The sequence below is a fragment of the Cetorhinus maximus genome, chromosome 7 (genome assembly GCF_964194155.1).
Source record: "Cetorhinus maximus chromosome 7, sCetMax3.hap1.1, whole genome shotgun sequence".
Lineage (NCBI taxonomy): Eukaryota > Metazoa > Chordata > Chondrichthyes > Lamniformes > Cetorhinidae > Cetorhinus > Cetorhinus maximus.
The window spans coordinates 49,063,126-49,069,125 of record NC_135885.1 but is presented as its reverse complement, the minus strand read 5'-3'; positions in this window follow the sequence as shown (position 1 = coordinate 49,069,125).

Sequence of the window (6,000 nt, the reverse complement as noted above, 5' to 3'; positions counted from 1 at the left end):
TGGAATTGTTTTCATTTCTAAAATGTAAGTGTAGAATTTGTCCAAAAAGTTTAATACAACCTGGATATATTAATTATACCACAATTCTATGATTGTATTATGGGTTGTGATCCTCTTCCACAGCCTCAGCCAAGCTATGCTTTGTTTAACACCAGTTGCAGTTATATGGGTGTAAATCAGCCAGCAAATTCAGGGAATTAGAACACTGCTATTTGCTTCACACAGAATAATTTCTCTCTTTTTAAAATCTCATTGGTGGTCCTAGGAACATAAGACTTTAGGAGCAGGAGTAGGCCATTTAGTCTTTCGAGCCTGATCCACCATTCAATAAGATCATGGCTGATTGGGTTGTGGTCTCAAGTCTACTTTGCTGTCAGCTCCCCCATAGCCCTTGACTCCCTTGTCTACCAAAGAACATCATGAGTACATGAAAAACAAGTGTAAATGTATGCTGTGAAATGCCCTATTCCAGTAAAGTCCAGCTAGGTGTTTGCTTCAGAGTTGGGGATTCAACTCAATTTATTTCTCCTATGTATTAATCAATTTGATAAAATTCATTATTTAATTAGTTTCCCTAATTACTTGCTGTATCTGCATACTAACCTTTTGTGATTCATGCATTAGGACACCCAGCTCCCTCTGCATTTCAGAGCTCTGCAATCTCTCTCCATTTATGTATGCTTTTTTGTTGTTACCAAAATGGACCATTTCACATTTGCTCTCATACTCCATTTGCCAGATTGTTGCCTACTCACTTAACCTATCTATGTCTCTTTGTAACCTCCTTATGTCCTCTTCACAACTTACTTTCCTACCTATCTTTGTCTTGTCAGCAAATTTAGCAACCATTCCTTCGGTCCCTTCAACCAGGTCCTTTAGGGAAGGAAATCTGCCATCCTTATATTGTCAGACCTACACCAATATGGTTGACAAGTTAGGCCACAGCTGGAGTACTACATGCAATTCTGATCATCACACTGTAGGAAAGATGTGACTGTACTAGAGGGTACAGAGATTTATGAAGATGTTGCCGTGGCTGGCGCATTCTAGTTATCAGCAAAGATCAGATAGACTAGGGCTGTTTTCTTCGGAACAGAAGAGGCTCTAAGGAGATCTAGTTGAAATGTATAAAAATTGAGCAGTCCAGATAGAGGGGATAGGAAGGCCCTCATTCTCTTGGTTAAGGTGTCCAGAAACAGGTAGCATAACTTGAGAGGATTTGAGGGTAGATATTTTCACCTGGAGGGTGGTAGGAATTCACAGTCTTAAAGCATAATAAAGCCAGAAACCTTAACATTTAAAAGTACTTGGATACGCACTTAAAATGCTGTAATCTACAAGGTTACAGACCAAGAGCTGGAACGTTGGATTAGGATGGATGGCTACTTATTGGCTGACACACACACAATGGGCTGAATGGCCTCTTTTCATGCTTATGTTTCTTTGATTAAGTCAGGTGGGACCTTGATTTAAGGTCTAACCTGAAAGATGGTACATCAGATTGCTCCACACATCTTACCTTCAAACTGGATGTGAAATTCTATCATGTTATGATCACTGTTGCCTAGAAGCTCATTTACTATGAGATCATTAATTAATCCTATGTCATTGCCTATTCCCTGGTTGGCACTAGAATATACCACTCTAAGAAATTGGCCCGAATACACTGCTGATTTGTCCAATCTATAAGATTAAAATCACCCATGATTATTGCAGTGTCCTTTATACAAGCCCCCCATTATTTCTTCCTGTATACTCTGTCCTACAATGTACCTGTTAGCGGGCCTGTAAACCACTCCCACAAGTGACTTCTTACATTTCCTGATTCTACATCTTGTTCTTATGAACAAAGGTCAACTCTCACTATTGTACTGTTATTCTTAATTAACAGTTATCTAGCACCATTTCCCAGTTTCCTGCCCTTCTGAAATGTCAAATAGTCTTGAATATTTAGGTCACAGCTTTGGTCACCTTGCAATCAATTCATCTATTTTGTTACGAATGCTGCACACATTCAGCTACAGAGCCCTTAATTCTGACTTAACCATTCTTGCAAACTCTGGCCTTATTTGCTGATGCACTCTTAAGTCTATAATGCTCTGTCCCTTGAAACATTCCAAGGGGAGGACTCACCATCTGTGGTTAACTAAAAAAATTAAAGGAAAAAGCATATGATTACACAAAGATAGGTGGCAGGGCAGAACATAAAGAGCAAAGAATGACAAATTAATAAGGAGGAAAAGATTAGAGTACAAGAGAAAGCTAGCTAGAAATATAAAGTCGGATAATAGGAGTGTCTATAGATATTTAAATAAGTTGAGTTAAAGCGAGCATTGATCCAATAGAAAATGAGGCTGGGGAATAATGGAAAATAAGCAGATGAATTGAACAGGTATTTTGCATCAGTCTTCACTATAGAGGATACAAGCAACATCTCTCATGAGCATCAAGGTTGATTATTATACAGTTCCAGCATTCCCTCCCCAGCTCTTATAGTCTGTGCCTCGGCTTATAAAGGCAAATATTTAATTTGCCTTCTGGACCTCCTTACCTACCTGTCCAGCCACTTTCATGCACTGTGGAAATGTACACCCAAGGTCCCTTTGTTCCTCTACACTTCTCCGTATCCTAACATTTGTTCTGCATTTCCTAGCCTTCCTCAAATGTATCACCTCACACTTCTCCAGACTAAATTCCATTTAAGTGGGAAAATTAGGTTGCTTGGCTTTTTTTTTGAAGATGAGAATGTTCCCAGGGTGCTTTTGATGAAACCAATTAAATTAGGAGAAACAAGAAAGGGCTACTGCAAACAAAAGTCAAATGTTAAAAGGAAACTTTAAAACATCAAACTAAAATGTGGTCAAAAGGGTTTATAAAGCACCCCATTCCCCGTGGTGCCCAATGAGTACAGAAGGCCTCAATCGTGCCAGCAGACACTGCATGCTCCTTCTCCAGGGACACCCAGCCACAGAAGAGGGGTAGACAATCAGGCTGGATGCCCCCTTGGTCACCCACTGCCTGAACCTGTTAATGGCCAGGCCCAGGAGCAGGCTCACAAGGAGGTCCTCCTCCCTGCCCCAGGTGACCGAAGACCTGGAGCATGGGGTTGAAGTGCAAACAAAACCTATTTAAGTGGGAAAATAAGATCTCGGATTATTTTCAAGGATGAGAATGTTCCCAGGGTACTGGCATACATTTATCCTTCAACCGACAAATAGATTAGCTAGTAATTTACCACATTGCTGGTTGTGCGACCTTGCTGTGTGGCAATTAACTGATCTTTAACTCCATAGAATAATAAAAACACTTCCACTATTTCACATCTGTGACTCAGATTGTACAGATGTATATCAACTGGTAGGGATACCACTTCTCTCTATTTGTGACTTCTGGCACACCATCATGCTTCCAGTCCTGGGGACTGGTACAATACCTTTATTTTAAGCAACTTTATTCTGCTAAGCACTCTAATTCAGACAGGCAAGAATCTGGTGCCACCTGGGAGGTAAAAATGACCCTCTATAATCGTAGCTGATGACACCTGTCATTCAAAGATACCAGCTGAGTAGCACTACAAACAAGATTTGTTCAATCACCATGAACACTGCTGCTATAGTGACTGGATGTTTAGAGATTTGAATACTGCAGCATCTCATTGGGTAAAGTCTTAAGGATCCTGCATTTAAAAAAAAAAACACGTTGCATTGACTGGGTGGGGGTAAACTGACAGAAACAGGTATTTCCAATCTGACACCATGCCAATATTCTGAACATTTATAGGGACTACAGCACCTTTGTGTCATATGTTTCTAGTGTTGCCACAAGTTCTATGTATTCAGCAGTGTCAAGTGGTTTCCCTAATGTAGTATTTGTTACTATTTGACTATTCCATCCAAACTGCCAGTAGCAATCCAAAATGACCACCCTTGTAATGTTCCATACCACTATGGCAGCCGTTGCTTCTTGACAGTGCATTGGGACCAAGCTATATCTTTCTTGTCATGTTATATCCCATATTTCAAATTTCAGTTATATCACCTTTGTCAAGATGAGGGGAATTTTCCCAGGGTGCTGGCAAATATATACTCCTCAGCTTATGTCATAAACAGATGATTGGTCTCTTCTCATTGTTGGTTATGGGATTTTGCTTGTGTTAATCAGCTACTGCATTTTCCCTCCATACAATAGCAGCAACACTTGCAATATTCCACTGTCTGTAAATCACTTTAGGCCATCCTGAGTTCATGATGTAAAGATACAATGAAGATGAATGCTGTGATTTGGTGAGATCACTAGGTGCTGAACTTTTCTGTTCCTCTTCGAGGGAGAAAAAGGAAAATAATCTATTAGAATGGCTTTCTGAGGAGCAGATTGCACTGCTTTCTCTCAAAGAAGTGACTTCAAAGTTCAGTAAATTTTTTGGGATATTCTGTTCATACACTTGAATTCCCAGCTGTCATTTGTATTCACAGCTGTCATGTGAAGAGTAAATACACACAAGAATAAGTGAAGCAACACTTAGATAAAAGCTAGGGTTGTAATGAACACTGCTTTCTGCCGAAGGGTCGTGACGACTCGAAACGTCAACTGATTTCTTCTCCACCGATGCTGCCAGACCTGCTGAGATTTTCCAGGTAATTCTGTTTTTGTACTGCTTTCTGAAAGTTGATAGCAAACATTTTAACAATGGGAGGGAAGATTGTGAAAAAGGTCAGACACCACTTGCCTCAGCTAATAAAATTGTTAAATTTCTTCCTGTATTGAGTGGCAGTGCATAGTCTTCCCCACCTCCCTCTCTGCACTAGCTAGGAGCTGCCCTCTTAAAAAGGAGCACACCCTCCAACCACTCTTGTCCCTAAATTGTAGTACTACCATATCTGCATCAACAAAGTGAGAGCTCCGAGCCTTGCACCAATCAATGCAAAGGAGATATTTATTGTGAGCACTCAAAAATTCTGCTAACTCAGCTAGCACAATTCAAATCAGCACTTTAGAAGCATCTTACGTAGAATACAAGTCACTCAAAATCGGTCTCAGTTCAACTTGAATGACTACTTCAAGGTCGCAGCTCAAAGATGAGAAACCTAACTTTTTCCATAATCTGTCAAAGCTTAATCACTGAATGATCTACTTTGTAGTCCATATTTGGATGTAGGAATACTTAAAATCTGGTGAATTTGAAGTCAACTTACCCAACAATACCAGATATTGATGATTACTTACCAAAAACCAGGACTACTCATTTTCTGGTAAAATGATTCAAAGTTGCATTACAAACTAATATATCGTGCATTATAGGGTATGACAGTTATAAAAAGGCAACCTGCAATACACCATAAACAGTGGCATTGCTGTACCAGTGCTAATTTAAAATATTGTATTAATGCCTTCTGAATAGACCCAGGCTACAGCATTTGTATTTTCATGTCCTGGAGCCTAACCAGATTTCACTCATTACATTTGAAAGGCAAATGAAAGTCAAGGCCAATTTTTTTTTCTCTCCCCACAGAAAATGGACAAAGAATGAATGTGAATTCCAAAACATCACTAAACCTCCCAGGATCCCTTGTAAAGCAAATGGCATCCACCAAAATAACAGCCCTAACTGGGTCTTTTGTATATTACAGGGAAGGTCACCTGTTGTCAGATCACAAAAAAAAATCAGGAGGGGCAGTGAAAATATAAATCTCAGAATTTAATCTCCAAAACACCTGCAAAATCCCAAAAACTCAAAAGTAGAATTCCATTTTTGATCACTGTAAAGTAACTTGTTTAGTTCAGGTCAACAGGGATCAGCCTCAGAACTAGTAGTATTGAGACCTACAAATGAGTGTGTGTACATAATTGCATTAAACCTGGTTGAAATACTTGGAATAAAAACAGAAAATGCTGGAAATACTCAGTAAATCTGGCAGTATCTTTGGAGTGAGAAACAGAGTTAACAATTCAGGGCTGTGCTTTGGGAAATTGTTGGTCAGCTAATGAGGACTTAAAGTGCAT